Here is a 19,732-nt window from a genome sequence, read left to right as displayed (position 1 = left end):
TCGTAAATTAACTTTCCCACTTTGTTTTCTACATATATATAGTCATGTCTCAAGCTACTCTTTATATTGTTGCATATTTATTAGATGAGAAAGCGTGCCATACAAAAAAGTGTGTTACTATTCATGTGATATTATTGGTATATATAAAGAGCATGTTACTCTTCACCTAATAATATTATGTCTATTGTTGCATAATATAATATTCAGTTGTGATATTATTGGCAGATATAATAGCATGTTACTATTCATGTGATATAAAGAGCATGTTACTATTCATGTAATATTATTGGCAGATATTATTAGCATGTTACACTTCACATAATAATATCATGTCTAGTGTGCCTAAATTTATGTTATGTATAGGAAACACGTTCAAAGGAAATGTAGTGAAATGCGTGACACTTGAATTAGTGTAATTGATTATACAAGTCTCTTATGCTCTTGAATTTTTTATTTGAATTGAATTACTTGTAGTAATTAAATTTGAATTGGTGTCATTATATTTGAATTGAATTGAGGTGAAGTTAATATAAAATAGTGTTCTAATAAAGTCTTAGGTGGATGGAAGGATCTGTATGACTGCCAAATTATATTATCAAGGACCAATCTGTCTGATAAATGATTTACTTAGGGGCCTATGTGTCTGATAATTAAATTTTTTGGGGACCTTTCTGATCTATGATTTTATTAAAGAAGTTTGTATATGTGTTTGTTCATTTTGATGTTTTTTGCAGGGTTTACTGCTTGCTTTGCATGAGGTGATGCCGAATGCACACCACATGAATTGTGTAAGGCACATTTAGAAGAATTTTATTGGGAGGTTCAAGGACAAACAGCTAAAAAATATGGTGTGGGCATGTGCAAAGTGTAGTACAGATGCAGAGTTCTAGCATCATATGCAGAGGCTGAAGAGGATGAACGAAAAAGTATGGGCATATCTTGCAAAGTTTCAACCCTCTTGCTGGACCAAATCTTATTTTAGTCATTGGCCAAAACTTGACAACGTGACCAACAACATGAGTGAGGTCTGGAACGCCAAAGTTAACCACTATAGGGGAAAGCCTATTCGCACCATATTGGAGGAGCTTCGCTGCTACTTCATGAGGAGAATAGCAAAACACAAGAAGATTCTAAACACCTACAACGGAGTACTGGCACCAGTTCAGCAAAGGAAATTGGAGGACCTTATGAAGGATACTAAGTTCTGGACGGCTCAATGGACTGGTGACAATGATCATAACGTGTTTGAGGTGCAGACACATTCAAAGAAAGTTGGTGTGCATCTTGGAAGGCATACTTGTACTTGCAATATGTTGCAACTGACAGTTAGTAATAACATGTTGTGTTTGACTTACATGGGTTTAAGATATGTATTCTGCTGTACTAAAGTCAATGCTACTTAATTCTTTGTAGGAATACCATGTGTTCATGCATTAGCAGCGATTCAAAAGAGGTGTGATAGGCTAGAACCATATGTGCATCCTTGGCTAAAGATGGATGCATTTAGAGCAACCTATGCGCATGTCATCAAACCTGTCAACTCAGAAGAGTATTGGGTGAAGACTGGACTACTATCTTCAGAGCCACCCATCATTAGGAGGCCTGCAGGCTGCCCCACGAAGAAAAAAAGGAAGGCAAACCCTGTTGAAGACACGCTGATGGAACAAAGGGACGAAGAACATTCAAGGTTACCTATAAAAAATGTGGCGAATCTGGCCACAATGCAAAAACATGCAAGTGACCACCAAGGCCTAAACCCCCACCAAAGAATAAAGGTAAAAAAAAAGGTAATGGAAGTGGATCCACCATTGCAGCAAGGTCACAAGAGGAAGTACAAGTAACCCTATCAGCCCCTCAACCACAGCCACATGTACCTTTCTAAATTGGATTATATTCGATGATTTGTATGCCATTTATGTACTTACTTGTCTTGTTACTTCGTGTTGTGTTAGGAGCACACTACTAACTCATCCAACCAAATTGCATCAGCAACAAGTTTTAGGCCTCCAAGACCCAAACAACAAATTCTAAGACCTCATGTAGCTCTAGTCACTGCCCCAACACCTCCTATGAAGCTTGTTTCGGCTTCAAGACCTTCACCTCCACCTACAGCCCAATTTGCTCCAGTGCCTAGGTCATTCCATCCGAATTAGATACCAAGAGTCTCTCTGAAAACAATTGCTGCTACAAGTTCTGGAACTGCTGCCAGAATATTCAAGTTCATGCCTACACCAGGACTCAACCTCCAAAAGAAGAAATGATATTGCTCTGTGATACGCTGATTGTAGTTATGTTGTTTAGTTTTTTAAGACCCTTTTGTAATAGATTATGGTTATGTAGTGCATCTATGCAACTTTAAGATATGCTTTTGGAATGTATCTTTGATACTAGCAACAGATATAAACTAGCTACGAGCAAATTTTTGGTTGAAATATTCAGAACTTTGATGCTTGATTTCAATTATATGAAATTATGGTTATTAGACTATTTTCATAATTATTAGTGCTGTGATTTGTATTAAATTAGGTTTTTGGAACATTATTTTTGTGAATGCATATGATTCTAATATTGGGCAAAGAAAATTTCATTAGACAATTCTGACAGACTATAATATTGGCAATTACACTTTGATCAATTATTCAATTACAATATATCCATACATTATAAGCACCTAATTCCATTCTTTTCCTACCTAGCTATATCTTTCCTACAAAAATACAAACGAAAAAACCTAACACGAAAAAGAACACACTTTTGCATTGACTCCACTCCCTCCTTTTACTTACATTTTTAGTATTCTTCTCTAATTCATCTACCAAATCTTTCAACTTCTTCACCCTCTCTTCCAATACAACATTATGCTGGCTACCTTGCATTTCATGGGAAAAAACTTTGTCAAACCATATAAAAAATTCATGGTGTGGAAGATTCTCCTACATTGAAGGGGAAAATGCACAAAATCGGAGTTAACCCATAAAGAAAGATACCATACCCAAATGTTCCTTACCCTATAATAAGGATATCCAAAGAAAGGTCTTCTTGGATTCTTATCTGCTCCAGACTTCACAACAATGGCATAAGCTCCACAATGGCATCTTGGATTCTCCCCTCTTGCAATTCCAAATTTGGGGCCACCTGAAGCATTGCTAGCACTACCATCTCTGCTACCTCTAATAACTCGTCGACGATAAGAGATTGCTGAATTCCCTCCACTTGCCATGGTTACACGTTTTCAGAGTAGCACACGAAGATGATGATGACCTTCACGCCGTTGTTTTAGGATTTAGGGCATCATACAAAAATACTTTTGTAGTTGTCTTTCCAGTCCTTTCATCCCACGTGGTATTTAACGACTTACTCAACACCTTAATATGACACGTTAGATTCCACCGTTAAGGTTTCACGGAGTAAACTAATAGAAGGACTAAAGTGACGGACGTTTACAAAAGTTGGGGACTAATTATGTAATTAAATTTTGTTGAAGACCAAAACGTCCACTTCAAAATTTTTTAGGGACCAATTTGGGTAAATACTCTAATTTTAATCTTGTTATCACCTTACCTAATTTTTTGCTTGAAAAGAAGTTTCTATTTAATCCTTTGATATTTATCTGTCTCAAAGAGTTAATTAAATAAAAATGTTTTTGACCTATCTGGAGATTGAATTAGTATTATGCTTAAAACAATTGATTCCCTATTATATTACACCTCCAATGATTTCAATAGGATGAACAAATATTACGTTTTATATGCTAAATGGTTAAAATTAAGGTAGAAACTAAAATCGTTATATATGCAAGCTTAACTCACAACTTACCAAATTCATTTCTACTATTGTATTCTTATCTTGCAACGAAGTTTTAAAAATTAAAGACGGTGAATAGTTTTAATGTAGTACCAACTTACTAATATATTTTTTCAATATGTCATCTAACTTATAACAATTTCAGAAAAATAAAACTAAGACACACTTATTAGCATGATATATATTAATGAAACATGAAATTAATAAATATTATGAAATTTAACAATGATAATGTAATTTTTTTTAAATGATTTCATCAACCACATTGATTTTATTAGATATGAAGTCTCAGGCTTAACAGAGTCAGATTACATAACCAACAGTTCAAAAAAAAAAATTACTCTACTTGCACTACATCACTAATATAATTGTAGAACTAAAGACCATCACATGTCAACCATCTTTTCCACCACCTTTGATATTGCCATTGCTAGGAAAATTGAATTAGAAAAAAAGGGTAATGAATAGTAGCCCTTTAGACGAAGACAAAAGTGTAACCATCAAGATACAATTGTATGAAATAGGTTAATATTTCAATATACTAATTTAGTAAGTGAAATAATAGTAATAGGTGCCTCCAATGTAAGAATCTCAATAGTTGCAGTTGATGCAACCTAGAAAGTGAATTCTAAAATAGCACCATCTTCATAAGAGAACTCAAAATTGTCTTATTTTTCTCTTGAAATCACCATATTCTGATATTTCAATTGGAAATTTTCTATTTGACACAAAAATTAAATAATTAATCAAAATCATTTGAGGTGCTCTTTAAAAAAAAAAATGATACAAAGTTGTTTTATTGTTCTAAGAATTTTATATTTCTATTCACAGTGAATCCGATACAAAAAAAAGTACTTTCTTGTAACACTAAAACCTAAATTTTAAAATAGTTAAGGAATAGGACATTTAGCAATGTATCTTAAGGAGTAAAAATGTTATACCATGTCCTCTAAACCAAATATCATAAAGTCTGTTGCACCAGCCAACAAATTTTTAGGAAATACAATATTTACAGACAACTCCAATTCATTTGTTATCAATTACAACCCAAGAAGATTCAACCTATTGAATACCATGACATTTGTTCCAACAACCTTCCAAAGAAAGCAAAATCCAAAAAATATCAAAAACCTAGCATTGCTCAAATCATATCGTGTTAACAACAACATACAACATATATAAAGCAAAAATGGTTTTGTTTTGGGAGTGTACCAAGCAATACAATATTTTTTCTTTTTTCTTTTTTGCAACAATGTCAAAATTTGTTTAATTAAATCTTCGATCTGTCATTGTTTCTAAAATTCAGATTGAAATCTGCAATAAAATTTAAGACAAATTTACACACGCAATCAATTGGCAATATTCATTGTTAAAGGAACAAAAGATGTTAGTAATAAAGTTAAACTTGTCATGCCTAGAAGATACTATGCCAAAAAGTAGTGGTGAGTAAACAATTTCTATGGCTTAATGATGTAGAAATACTATTCTTAACAGGATAACAATAGTTCCTAAAAAAATCCAATAATTTTTTTAATAACACCAAATACACAAAAATCTCCCATAAGGCAAGAACACAAAGCAATGTATGTAGCTCAACACCTAAATAGTATTAATTCAAATAAAGGAACTTTAAAAGTATACAATTTTTAATAACTCAAATATTTCTAACTGTCAACCCAATCTTTTATTTTTTTTTCTTATTTTAAAAACATGAAACTTTTTCTTTGCCAATTAACTAAGTAATGGATATTGAGTAACAGTAACCTAAATTCTAAGTAAATAAAAGGGGTAAGTATTGTTTTGGTTCCTAACGTTTAGAATCAGAATCGAAACCGTCCTCAACGTAAGTTTTCATTTAGAATCATCATTAACGTTTTTTCGTATTAAAATCGTCTTTTTTAATAAAATTTTTTATTTTATTACTAAATTATCCCTGTCCTAATAAAAAATTTATAAAATAAAAAAAAAAGAGAGCCAACGAGAGAGGAGATCCGAGAAAGAGAGATAGAGAGAGCGCCGGTCGAGGGGAGGAGGCCGCTGCCATAACCGCTGCCACCATCACAACACCTGCATTGTCGCCAGTCTGCCCACGAGTCGCCGCCAGAACCGCAAACAGAGGAAGACATCGCCGTCGTTCATACATGCTTCTGCCGCCGTGGAGTGCGTTGCCGGGAAGGGGAGCTCGACGCAAGGAGGGCGGCGCGCGAAGGAGAGAGAGAGAGAGGGATCCGAGGCTGAGCTGGGTTCCTACTATCGCCGATCTACCGGGGTTGCCGAATGCATCTGCTTTTTTTTTCTACTTCTGCATCTGTTTTTTCTTCTGCTTTGCTTTTGCTTCTGCTTCCAATTCTGAATTTTGATTTATTATTTTTCTGATTGATTTTGTTGTTGAATTTGATGTTGTTTCTGAATTTGAATAACGTGTTATTGTTGGTGTTCTTAAATCTGATTATTAGTATTTAATGGGAGTAAAAGAGGTGGTGGTGATGGAGTAAGGGAAGTGGTGGTGGTGGTAAAGGTGCTAGTGGTGTTGGAGGGTATTTTTGTCCGTAAAAAGTTAAAAGGACGATTTTAATACGAAAAAAAACGTTAAGGATAATTCTAAATAAAAAATTATGTTGGGAACGGTTTCAATTTTAACCCTGAACGTTAGGGATCAAAACAATACTTACCCCTAACTAAAATAAAAAAGTAGAGGTAACTTATATCTAAATATATTAAAAAGAAATCATACATTCTTTTCTCCAAAATCATTTCTCAAAATGTATATCTTCGGAGCGACATTGCGTTGCTCATCTACACCTCATAAAGGATGTTACAACTAAAACTCATACACTTTCATAGTTATATCAAAATACTCAAACCTAGAAACACCAAATTCACTAAATTTCAAAGCGCAAATAGTAAATGGAGCAAAACTTCCCCACATCAAAAACTAAACATAAGATAATTCCCAGCTTATGCAAATTAATAAAAACAATAAAGTCAACTCTAATTCACATTATTTCAAGTTTATGTCAATCATAGAATAGAAAATACACTAATAAGAGCACTTTTATTGGAGAAGGGTGAAAATAAAAGGATAAAAAAACAAAAACAAACAAAACTTTACGGAAGACGAAATTACAAAATCAAAGAAAAACATCACTAAGCTTCTTGTATAACATCACTTTGACTCCAACTTGAAATAATGAACACCAAGCCTTTGATTTTTTGTATAACACCACTTTAACATCACTAATGTAACATTATGTGCATATGATGATAGCTTTGTCAAAAGTTTAAATTAGGAATTGATTTAATTCAAAGAAAGTGGTGGTGCAGTTATATCAGTATGAGAAGATAGTATAAATATTAATTTCTAAGGGTAAGTATAGAACCTCCAGTTGAGGGGGAAGCATAGAGCCACTTAAAAGACAGAAATCAACAAAAACCCAAATCCATCTCAAACCAAAAGTATCAAGCTCAAGCTAAATAATTTAGATTTATTTTGTCAACAGTTCACATCAGAAAATGGTGGTGCAGTCATTTCAATAAATCTTATTGATCTTTTTTTGTATCTAGACAATGATCAGTCTCTATGGCAATATTGAAAAGATTAGTTGTAGTAAGCATTGTAAGGAAGCACTCACTCACCTTAGTTCTCACAATTCTCACTAATGTATGCTTATCTAAAGGTGAGGATGTAACCATGAACTGAAATTGATATATCATTTCAACTCAAAACATAATCTATAGATACAAACATAATTCATCTTTATATACATTAACTATATGGTATATCAATTTCAAAATAAATGTCTCAAATTAGTTATGTACTTGAACTAATCAAATTATTGAAAACATCGTAATTTAATGAATTAGATCCTTGATAAAAAATTATCAGGATTACCTCTTTTTATCTGACATTTTTATTCTCTCTTTTTACTCATTTTCTGTTATGTATTTTATTATAAGATAATAAAGTCAGTATTTTCTAATATTTTTTAATATACAATTATTTTGGACAGAATCCCATTTTAAGGAGATGCCTATTTTAAAGAAAATTGTAGTACACAGACATGACAACAAACTTTATTGACCTTTTTTTTGTCTATTGTCTCTATCTGTGCTTGTTTCCTCTACATCATCAATATAAGCAACGTGTAATGAAGGATATCTACAACCAAGATCTTAAAGGAATATATAGTGAATTTGCCACTCATAAGAAGGGCCATAGTTATAGGCTTATAGCCTTCCCTAATCTTATGCTCAAATTTTAGTGCCACTTGAGAAATAAAAAGTAGAAATCAACTAAAACCAAAATCAATCTCAAACCAAAAGTATCAAATAACTTTGAAAATCCAGAGGCTTCAATAGACGCTCACCTTCATCCAATTTAATGTCAACATTGTACAAAGGTTATCCTCCAACTTGAACCTTTAGAAGCCAAAACACAAATAAATTACCAAATATATAAATAAAGGACAATTGAAGATTCGATGAAAGAGATTTATTAGAATGGATGAAGCTAGTTACAATGTTCCCACCTATCCTCCTAAATATAGACGTTTGAAAGAGTTAATAGACCTCTTGCAATGAACAAAATTAAATAAATAAATAAAAGACCTGAAAACAGAACATACACAATATCAGTTAAAACTAACAAAGAATTCAAAATCATAGAATTTAAATAAATAAATAGACAAACTTGATGAAACGATGAGAACTTTTTATATGTGATAATGGAATGTATCACAGAGCAATACAAAACATGAAATTCAAGTATGTGAAGCAGTAATCAGCTCAGGAAAACTAATTAAAAATTGAATTGGAAATTATCAAAACACTAAAAGGGGTGGTTCCAAATAGATACATATTTGATTCACAATTTTCATTGGAAACATATCTTTGCCATAGTATGCTCAAAATAACTCAGTACTCAAAATAACTCAGCTCGCAATGCATCTGAAAGATAAACTTTTCCTGAATCAAAGAATTGCACAACACCACAACACAGTTTCACATTTCAACATAAAATTTGCTTCACAATCCCAAAAAAAAATCGTGAAAAAGACCAACTAAACAAAAGGGGTACTACAAAATTGTTCAAAAATGGCTAAAAAACTTCCATTTACCCGCATAAGTTGTGTCCAGAACTTCCAAGCTCCAACTGTGAAACACTCTTCATTTTGTGCTTCATCTTGTTCTTACCCTCTACTGGTTTCTCTTTCGCCTTCTCTTCTTCTGAACCAACACTCTTCATATCCAAAGATCAAAGCTTTCACTTGCACGAAATACATAGATATCTTCCACCTGCGTGTCGTTGGACATGCAACCCTTGCCGAGCAAGCTGAGATAGATTTTCTTGCGCTTTAACAAGAGGAGAGAGAAGAGAGGATTGAAATTTAATTTGTTACTCAAACTTGGTGAAAAATTTTTCGCTTCTTTTGTTCTTCTCCATTTTGGGAGCTGGGATATCCCTATCTTTCTTTAAAAAATAAAATCATCTTATAAACTTCCCCCCTAGCTTATTGATCTCTGAATCTGTTTAACATAGGTCTGAGAGTAACCGCCTGAATCTTGGAACCTGAGAAACAATAGATTTCATGAGGAAAGCATCATTAAGTACATTATATAATACAAAGGAGAATAAGGAATTTAACAACCAAGATATTGAGCACATAGCTTTGGCTGGTAGGATTAGGCACTCCCTGAATTCCAAGAACTCTGACTTTCAGCCTCTATGTTTCTTTCTCAAAATTCAAGTTATTGATCATGTCAAAGGCAACTGCCATTTTCAAGAAGACTTGAAAAAGTAAACTCAAAAATAGATGGGAGTTTGAAGTGAAGATTGGAAGAATAATAAGTGATACTGTTGTGTGAAAAATTGGATTAGAGAAAAGAACATTTACAAATGAACCACAATTTTTTTTAATTTTATTTGGTAATGCCACAGAATAGGAGGGAACACTAACAAAGAAGTTATTAATGATGGCATAATCAACAAAAAATTAGGATAACTATGTTTTATATCAGTAGAATGTGTGCACAGGTAAGGGATATAATATAAAAGAGTGGAACAAACACACTCATAGCTTATAAATATGTCAATGATCACGTGACTTACGTAAAAAATGCCTTAACTTTGATACCCAAGAAAACAAAAAAATGCAAATGATACATACCTATGGTATAGATATGTGAAGTAATGAACTAATAATTGATTGATGGAAGAATATGACGGAAGCAATTTCATGGAAGAAAAAAAATGCATTCAACCAAATTGCTTTGTTTAAATTTGAATATCAAGTAAAGAGACATAAAAAAAGAAATTCCTCTACCAGATGAATTAAACTCATTTAATCATGAATAGTCATCAATCAACAATACAAAATGAGATGTAAACCTTCAACCAGGTTAGGTAAGAAATGAAAAATTGGAAGAAAAAGAATTAACAAACAGGCAAACCTGGTTAAGAATGATACTAAATTATCCAATTTTAAAGAACTATATACAAATCCTTCCATGCCGGGAGCAATCACGATGATCATTTATGAGATATCATGGAGGAGAAAACATAACTATAGCCTATCTACCAATATGCAACAAAAGCTAACAATGGCTCCGAGATCAAAGGCATACAGATTGGGGAGGAATAAGAACGAATATATTCACACATCAACAAACAAAATTAAGAGGAAACTATATTCACAAACAGGGTTCTAGCATCAACCAACAAAATTCCAACACCCAACTTAAAAAAGAAAATAAAAAGTTAATTCCTAAACTTGTTTAGCTTTCTCAATCGTAATCTTACTGTGGTGGTCTCAGTGAATTTGTCTCCTCCAATGCCAACGTTACTGCCTCTAAAGTTGGCCACAATATTTCCATCCGTAATCTTGAAGCAGGGATTGAGCCTCACAATACCCTGAAAGAAATTGTTTAGTGACATCACAAGGACCAGTTTGAACATGGCAGGTTTTCATCTTCTAATCAAGAAATTGAGGTATCAAGGATTGAACAAGATTAGATTAGAGTAACCTACATCATCCAAATCAAACAATTTCACAAATCAAGATTGACATCAATCAACTGAAAAGCTAGATGATGATACATACAAGATATCCAGCTAATGATGATCCATCAGAATGGCAATGAGGATAATTTCATTTCAAGTTGGCAGTCTGAGCGGTTATTATCTTCCGCAGCATCTAGGTGAAGTTTACTAACAAGTCAATGGTGGCGCATTTTGGAGATTGCAGAACTTGGAAGTGTTTGACACTCTTGGGATGATACGGGTAGATATTGGAGCTATTTGTTGGTTTCTCGGAATTTGATGTTGAGGTCGGTTTCAAAGGGTGAAACGATGTCTACCCCTGTGTGGAAGCAAACGAATCCATTTTTTGGAGGAGGCAGGATGTTTCTATATGTTTTCAATTGAAACAGAAAATGAAAAACGGGGGGAAAGAAATGGATTTGGCTGCTAATGGTTTGAACAGTTATGTTCCTGGTTTTAGAAATGGTAGAGAGTTTGGGTGGTGAGAGGAGGGTGTAAATGGAATCGCCCCTTCCACCCACCCCCCTTCTCCGGCCCTGGGGGGAGGGGGGGTTGGCATGATGAGAATAATTTAGGAATTTAAAATAACTTTTTAGTGTTTGGGTAGTTTTGGGAAGTAAGATTTTATTAATTGGGCATAGTACTGTTTTCTTCTGGATAACATTCTATTATGAAGTACCCTTTTCATTTCTTGCATGCTATAAGGATAAAACTAAAAAGAAAGAAACATCAACATAGCCTACACTAAATTTGCTTCTAACAATCATAAAATTCTATATCCAACCAAGACCGAAGGTGTATTTAGATTACTTAGGTAGCACCAACCAAAAATTGTCCATTATATATTAAATTTTCACAGCAATGCTTCTTTCTCAACTTTATAACTCAAAATGCCATTATATATTAAATTGCCATCAATGATTGTCTAAAACATTTCCAGTTTACCTATACCTTCTCTTGCACACTAGTGTTCCACCACCATGACTCCTTGCCTCTTAATCTAATCCCTCTAGTTTTACCAAAACTTTTTTTTGCTACTCTTCGGATAACATTTGTCATCTCATTTAATCTCAGCTATACTTAGAGGTGGATTGGATCTGATCCGCATATCCGCCGTGTTTATCCGAATCCGATCCGAAAATTGCGGATATGGATCCGATCCGCACACTAATAGAATCGGATTGCAGATTTTGTGTAGGTATCCGCATATCCGCAAAAATAAAGAAATAAACAAGTAAATAATCTTTTTATGTTTTATTTCAACTAATAATTATCATATATGTTGTATTATCTTAATTTGTTATTTAAAAAAAAAGTATGTTTAATGTTATTTTAAGAGTAAACATATTTAAAAGAATAGAAAAAATTAATTTTATTGATATTTTTTAATAAAAATAAACTTTTAAAAATATATTTGTGTTTTGCGGATATATCCGATATCCGATCCAAGCTTAAAAACTGTGAACATTGGATCCGATTCGATCCAATGATTTTAGTGCGGATCGGATCGAAATTTTGGCTATTATCCGATGTTTCTTTGTTTCTTTTATTCATCTTTCGATGTTTCTTTGTTTCTACTGTGATCAAATAATTCAAGTTATAAAAAAATAACAACAAAAAACATAATACACAAGAACCAACAACAAAATTATACAAACATTACAAAAAACGTTTAATACCGTCCGATTTACCAGTGAAATTCTTAAAAAATCCAATGGTAGAATTATTACTCATGGAACAAATCTGACGGTATAAACATCGCCAGTAACTGTTTATGCTTATTGCCGCCGGAATTTTTTTCGACGGTAATTCTAGAATTGCTATTTTTATTTGTTATTACCGTCGGATTGAAATCTGACGGTAACCTTCGCGCCATTTTAACTTTTTGACGCCCTAATTACCGTTGGAAATTTTTGTGAAATTCCGACGGTGATATTATTTAATAGAATAAATTAAAGAAAACTAAATAATATCGCCGGATTTATCCCACAAAAAATTCGACCGTAATATTAAAAAAAATTAATTTTTATTTAATGTATTTTAACTATAATGATCATAACTATAACCTAATGAAAACTAAATAATATTATGATAACTAACATTGAAATTAAAAATTAATGAAAACTAAATATGTTTCATTAAAATAAAAAATTTGGCAGTTTCCCCTTAATTCAGAGATCACCAATTTTTTTTTTCAATTTTCACAGTTTAAAAACAATTGCAAGCATACAAACAACCAATACATCTTTTTTAAATTTTTGGAAATTTCGGTAAAGTTTCAACTAAAATTAGCGATCTCCACCAAATGTAATTTTCAACTGTTACAACCAAACATATCTTTAAACAATTTTAATAAAAATTCAGCACTAGGCAACCTTCTCCCTCTTCAGTCCTAAAACCCTATCCTAGAAAGAAAACTTAAACAATTTAACATGTCTAGAGAAAGAAAACCAACCTCGATACTGTACGAACAACCCACGTATATAAGGAGCACGAACAACCCATGTATATAAGGAGCACCAACAACCCACAATAAGGCTAGATAACGTTCAGAAACAAAGAAAATCCTAAAACAGAAACGAAGTTAGTAATAACTAATAAGTAAAAAGTCGATAAAAATTAATAATAAAAAATTAATAACATTTTTAAAAATACTAATAAAAATCAAATGAAGATAATTACCTTAAACTAATCCCATAAATTGTAAACTGTAAATCTACATAATTTACTGCTTAACCTTAACCCAAAACCCTAAAAACTTACTTTATCTAAATTCAACCCAAAATTATTCTAACTTCAACCTTAAACTAAACCAACCTTATTTAATGAAAAATTTTGATAAAATTTTAATAAAACCCTAAATAGAAAAAGCTAATTTATCTAAATAATTATCTTAATTCACAAATTTACCTAACCTTATTTAATTCCTAATTACACTAAATTAATCTAACAAACAATACAACATAACCCTAATTACATATTTCATAAAAAAATTTAGATAAACATTTAATAAAAGTAAAGCAAATGGAGCAACTGCTCATCTCTAGATGTGGTGGTCCTCGGCGGTGACCATGGCAGCACAGTGGTGACTTCCAACGGTGACAGGACAGCGGAGGCGGTCGGTGGAGATGCGGCAGAGCTGTGCTCTGAGACTCCCACAACAACGGGGCCAAGTTCTACACTGCGGCAGCAACAGTGGAGCAGTTGCGGCGGCAACAGAGGAGGTTCGCAGCGGCCACCTTCAATGGAGGAGAGGGAGAGAGTGGATTTGCAGAAGGGAAGGGGAAAAGGGCTCGCATTTCAAATTTACCATAAAATTATCGTCGGATTTACTGCAGAAAAATCTAACCATAATGAGCTGCAGTTATCAAAATGACATTTAATTTTTTGGCGTTACCGTCGGATTTTTCCGTCCCAAAATCCAATGGTAATGTTGGCACCGTTAAATCCCCCATTCACGCCAAAAGTTCCGTTGGATTCTGGGATGGGCTACCGAATTCGACGGTAATTTTTTTATCAGACAAAATATTATAGCAATCCCTTGTAAAATCCCTTGCCGTGAAAATCAAACAAAAAAAATCCAATCTCCATAAAAGAAAAGTTACATGCATCAAAGCGGTAAAAAATAAGATTCACGCGAACAAAAAATACAGAGAATTTCATAAAAAAAAAGGAAAAAAAAACATTACATGAGAGAACACTAAAAGACACATAAAAAAAACAAATATTCATCCTATGAACATGAAAAATAAAATAAAAAGTAAGTAAAAAAATAAAACTTAGAATAGGACACTAAAATCGATTTTAAAAAAATTATTTCCCTTGATACTGCCGGAAACCAAATTTAAAAATTCTTGATGGAAAAAACATATTAGATTGAAGCATGATTGTTCCATGTGCTTTTTAAAGATCAGAATAAAGGAAGGTGTTGGCAATAAGAAAATAATATATGAAGAAACCAATAGTTTAATATATTAATGTAAGGTTAGTTCTACATTTTTTTTTAATACCCAGTACTCTTTTTAAAGTTTTAAAGTATTTTTCTTCGTTTGACTATAATTTTTCATTGCTTATGACTGTAATATGACTTCTATAGTTATTTTTTATTAATTTGGTCTTTTTAATGTGATCAATAATTCATATTAAAAAAATAACAATAATAAACACAATACATAAGAACCAACAACAAAATTGTACAAAGTCAAACATACAAAGAAATCAAACTCCAAAAAAAATAACATGCAACAAAGAGCGGTAAATGGTAAAAAAAAATAAGATTCACACGAACAAAAAGAACAGAATTTTGTAAAAAAACAACAAAATATACATGAGAGAACACCAAAGAAAAGACACTAAAAAAGATTAAAAAAAAACAACATTCATCGTATGAACAAGAGAAATACAATAAAAAGTAAGTAAAAAATTAAAACTTAAAATAGGGCACTAAAAACGATTTAAAAGAATTATTTACCTTGGTACAGACTGAAACCAAATTTAAAAGTTCTTCGTGGGAAAAAAAATTAGAAGCACAAAAGAAAAAGACATTGAAGCATGATTGTTCCTTGTGCTTTTTAAAGATGAGAATAAAGGATACTGCCGGTAAAAAAATATATATGAATAAACCAATAGTTTAACCTATTAATGTAAATGAGTTATTAAATTAAATAATAAAATGCCCATAAAGTACTTCTTCTTTTTTAGTCTTCTTTGACTACTTATGACTGTAATATGACTTTTAGCGCTTCTTTGGATGCCATTAATTTGATGGGAAAAAAATCTTTTTTATTTTTTAGTAAAACTCTAGTAGTAAAAATAAAAATACTATAAAAATATAAAAAAAAACATCTTTTTTAAAAGCTACAATTTACATCTTTTTTAAAAAGATATTTTTTCTTAAAAAAAATGTTTTTCACATGATAAATAAACAAAAAAAATATTTTTTTCATGAGATATCCAAACATAAAATTACTTTTACTTTTCCAAAAAATCTTTAGAAAAAGATAATTCGTAAAAATATCTTTTTTTAAAAACTCATCCAAACAAGTCCTTACAGTTTTTTTTTATTTAGTCTTTCCAATGGTGATCAATAATTCATTGTATAAAAAATAACAATAATAAACATCATACACAAGAAGCAACAACAAAATTCTACAAAGTCAAACAAACAAATCAAACTCTATAACAAGAAGTAACATGAGCGTGAATAATAAAAAAAAAACATAAGATTCACAAGAACAACAAACACAGAATTTCATAAAAAATCATCAAAATATGTACCTTGAGAAACCCAATTTAAAAGTTCTTGATGGAAAAAATATTAGAAAAAACAGATTGAAACATGATTGTTCCTTGTGCTTCTTATAAGATGAGAATAAAAGATAGTGTTGGTAAAAAGAAAAGAATATATGAATAAACCAATAGTTTAACGTATTAATGTAAATGAGTTATTAAATTAAATGATAAAACACTCATAAAGTACATAAAATATTAATATACATAAGGTTAGTTCTACATTTTTTTAGAACTTTTTTACTATAATATTTCACTAGTTATGTACCAACAAAGACGAACACCCACACAGTTATGTATATTTACTTTTGTTGAGCTGATATAAGATAACAGTCAAAAATAAGGTCCAACAATAAGATATACCTCTGTACACCTTTGCGAATGCTAAGTGTACCCTCAAACAAATTTGCAAGCCTCTTGAGCAACAACAAAAACATTGGCCATTCTACAGCAAATGTTCAGAAATTGGTTAGAAAAATGCGGGCAAAAAAGTGAAAATCGTAGTATAACATTGCACTTAAAAGCAATAAAACTCAAATTTCATTCCAACTGAAGGAATATTGAAACCAAAGTACAGTTGGAGAGCCAAATGAAAACTGCAGATAAAATCGCTGAATAAGATTATTGAAAAATCACTTTAGCTTATGCAGTCAATGAATGATGTGGGATACTTTTGCACCAGATTTCTGAAGGTGGAGATTGGAGAACAGGAATAGCAAACTATGAAAAAACTAAGTATGATATCTTCTAGATTCTTACTCAGCTCACTTATTATGGGTGCAATTTGATTTTAGGTGAAATTTATGGTGCCTTTGTTGTGGTACCTAAATTGCCTAACTTACCTTTTAAAGTAAAAAATAAAATATTTAAAGTAAAAAATAAATTATTTAAAATTTATTAAATATTATCTATTTACCATTTTTAGTAACTTAGGCACATAGTTAAAGGCACCATAGCATAATAAGAAACTCTAAGGATCTCTTCATGAATATATTTTCTACTTTCATTTTCTATTTTCATTTCTTGAAAATGATATTCATTTTCAAATTTTTATATTTTAAAAAACGCAATTGGTTTTTAAATGTAGAATTCATTTCCGCATGCTAAAATCAATGAAAATATGTTTGGTTGGTCAATTTTTAAAATATATTTTTAAACTAATTTTAAAATATAAAATTATAATTATATTAAACGTATAATTTTAGTTAATTAATATTTTATTAAGTTCACAATTATTTTTTTAAAGTATCAAACACAAAATAAATTACTATCCCAAATTAATTAATTGCATTTCTAGTAAAGAGATACAATTTAACCAAACAAACAATAATAAGTGCAGTATCATATTCAATTAATGACTTACTTAAAACAGATATTAAAAAAGGGTGTTTTTCTCACGAAATAATTCTTTAAAATTTTTGGTTTAGTCACAAGAGAGAAAGGCATAGAAAAGGAATGAGGAGTCGAGTTAAAATAAAATAAAGGGTCTTTTCAAGCAAGTAGGATACGAGTTAAAATATAGGATCCCCGACCAAAAAAAATAGAAATAGAGAGGATCTTTTCAAGCAAGTAGGATATGAGTTAAAATAAAATAAAAAATTATGAAAAAGGTTGGAGAGAGAATCGAACCACGTTCTGCCTTAAGAAAAAATTGAAAAGAAAATATCATTTTCGTGTGTCATTTTTTAAAAATATTTTGAAAATTCTTAAATCATATTTTCATTACTTATTCTCATTTTCATTCATAATAGAAATAAAAATGGTCAAACCCTTATATGCTTAGTATCAGTTAGTTGATATGTAATTGAATGATAATGACAACCATAAACATCAAAACTCAAGTAACAAAATGACATATTCCCATTCCTAATTGCTACCAGAAAAAGAACATTCAAAGAATGTTTCATCAGTGTCTCTAGATTAGAAAAGGCGATCTCTATGTAGAAACAGTAACCTAATTTAGGATTGTAACCATAAACGAAGTTCATACCTTCCGAACATACTACTGCAACAAACAGCAAAAAAAAGTGAACAAAAAACGTAGACAAAAAAGAAGAAATAGTCCTGCAACAAACAGCAAAAAAAAGAAATAATGTTATATTTAGAGAGAAACAACATAGACAAAAAAGAAGGAATGGTAAAGAAAACAGTACATACCAGTTCTGCTTCAAGTGATGGCAGTGAATCACAGGCAGAACTTCCAACTCGTATAGCAAGTAAATCCTGGATGTTTGTATGGTTGATGAGAGAACGTTTGAACCATATACAAAATGGATTTACAGTTGAACTGGTTCAGCTAGAGCTTGACTGGTTTATAATGTGTAAAAATATTGGTTTATTTTAATTTAGAATGGTTAAACTAGGTTGTAAGCATGTAGGATGGTTGGTGTCTCTAGAATTGTGATAGGAAAGTGTTTTACCCAAAACATTTAGCATTTGTATCTTATGATTACTTTAGTATATTGTTTAACTTGCACTATACTAGTTACGTAGATTGAGCTATGTGAAGAAAATTCAGTTAGTGCTAGGTGCTCTCCAAAGCTTAATTGAAACAAAATACCAGATTCTCTGTTCATACTTCATAGTAGCTTTGTTAGAATCATGTTGATGTAATGTTAAGTAATTATAGTTTCCAATCTTCATAACTTATATTCATTTGGTACTGTTGAATTCATCTACCAAATTTTGCCATCATTTAACTGAATTGTGTGAATTTAGTGCAATTTTTTATTAGGACTGTTGGTTTTTAATTCTGTCCTTTTGGAAAAGCTTTAATTTCAGAATCTTAGATGCTTCTTTGCTTTATCAGGGGTCTAGTGCCCTTCTGGAAGTAACAACTTATATATTAGTATCCATAATCAATAGTAATCTTCTGTATATTAGACTATTAGTATGTGCATTCATAGTTTGTCCTTTATTGGATCTTGTTATATTTATATCATGACAAGGGAGTTATGGTAAAATAGTTGCTAAAGTTTTCTACTCTACCTGTTCATTATAGAGACTTTTGGAGTTTTGGCTTCTTACGAGCATTATATTGTATGTGGAAATCTGAGATCAAAACTATTTATCAAACACAAATATGCATTGAACATCCTTTTACAGTTTTACCTGGAGATGATCCCCAATCTTCGCAGCTCTCTGGCCAACACTTGAAATACGCGAATTCAACCTCGCAAAACCATCGAAAAGTGCACCTACACCTCTCTCCAGCTGATTAACGGAGGAGGAGTAAGAGGGCGAGCTAGCTTGAATTACTTCACTCCGGTCACCGTCATCGTCATCATCACTGGCACCACCCGCGTCGCCACCTCCACCCGCGGCGCCTCCGCCACCGCCCACTCTTTCTACCTCTTCTTCGTATATCTAATCCTCCTTGCTCCATCGTTATTGTTACTGTTTCATGGATGGCGATAACCTTTTTGTGCTGGTCAATGCCGCACTGGGAATGGAATGGATGAGAATGACGGCTTAGTCGGTCCGGAGAAGTCATCGACCTCGAGAGTGCCGGTGATAGTAGCAGTGAGGGTGACAGTGATAGTGATAATGGCAGTGAGAGTGATGAGAGCGATGGCGGCGACGCCGTTGAAGCCGCCGCCG

At 32.0% G+C, this 19,732-nt stretch overlaps 1 protein-coding gene and 1 long non-coding RNA gene across 8 annotated transcripts in view; one reads left to right on the top strand and one right to left on the bottom strand.

The window, feature by feature from the left end:
- LOC107472929 (serine/arginine-rich splicing factor RS31) overlaps positions 1 to 19,732 on the top strand; it is a 34,449-nt gene that overhangs the window by 11,818 nt on the left and 2,899 nt on the right. The window lies entirely within an intron of this gene.
- On the bottom strand, positions 7,782 to 19,592 carry LOC107472930 (uncharacterized). Of its 5 annotated transcripts, none has more exons than XR_008005852.1 (11): positions 19,244 to 19,592; positions 18,290 to 18,355; positions 18,123 to 18,196; positions 16,496 to 16,577; positions 13,299 to 14,175; positions 10,604 to 10,714; positions 9,453 to 9,574; positions 9,204 to 9,373; positions 8,922 to 9,156; positions 8,172 to 8,223; positions 7,782 to 7,963 (listed from the first exon to the last, which is right to left on the bottom strand). It is a non-coding gene; the product is annotated as an uncharacterized LOC107472930 (long non-coding RNA). The 5 variants fall into 5 exon arrangements; XR_008005851.1 differs by lacking the exon at positions 9,453 to 9,574 and adding an exon at positions 8,334 to 8,412; XR_008005850.1 differs by having other exon boundaries at positions 9,204 to 9,574.

This window comes from Arachis duranensis, chromosome 2, assembly GCF_000817695.3.
Source record: "Arachis duranensis cultivar V14167 chromosome 2, aradu.V14167.gnm2.J7QH, whole genome shotgun sequence".
Classification (NCBI taxonomy): domain Eukaryota; kingdom Viridiplantae; phylum Streptophyta; class Magnoliopsida; order Fabales; family Fabaceae; genus Arachis; species Arachis duranensis.
Note: the sequence above shows the minus strand (reverse complement) of the source record. Positions and strands in the feature narration are given on the sequence as shown.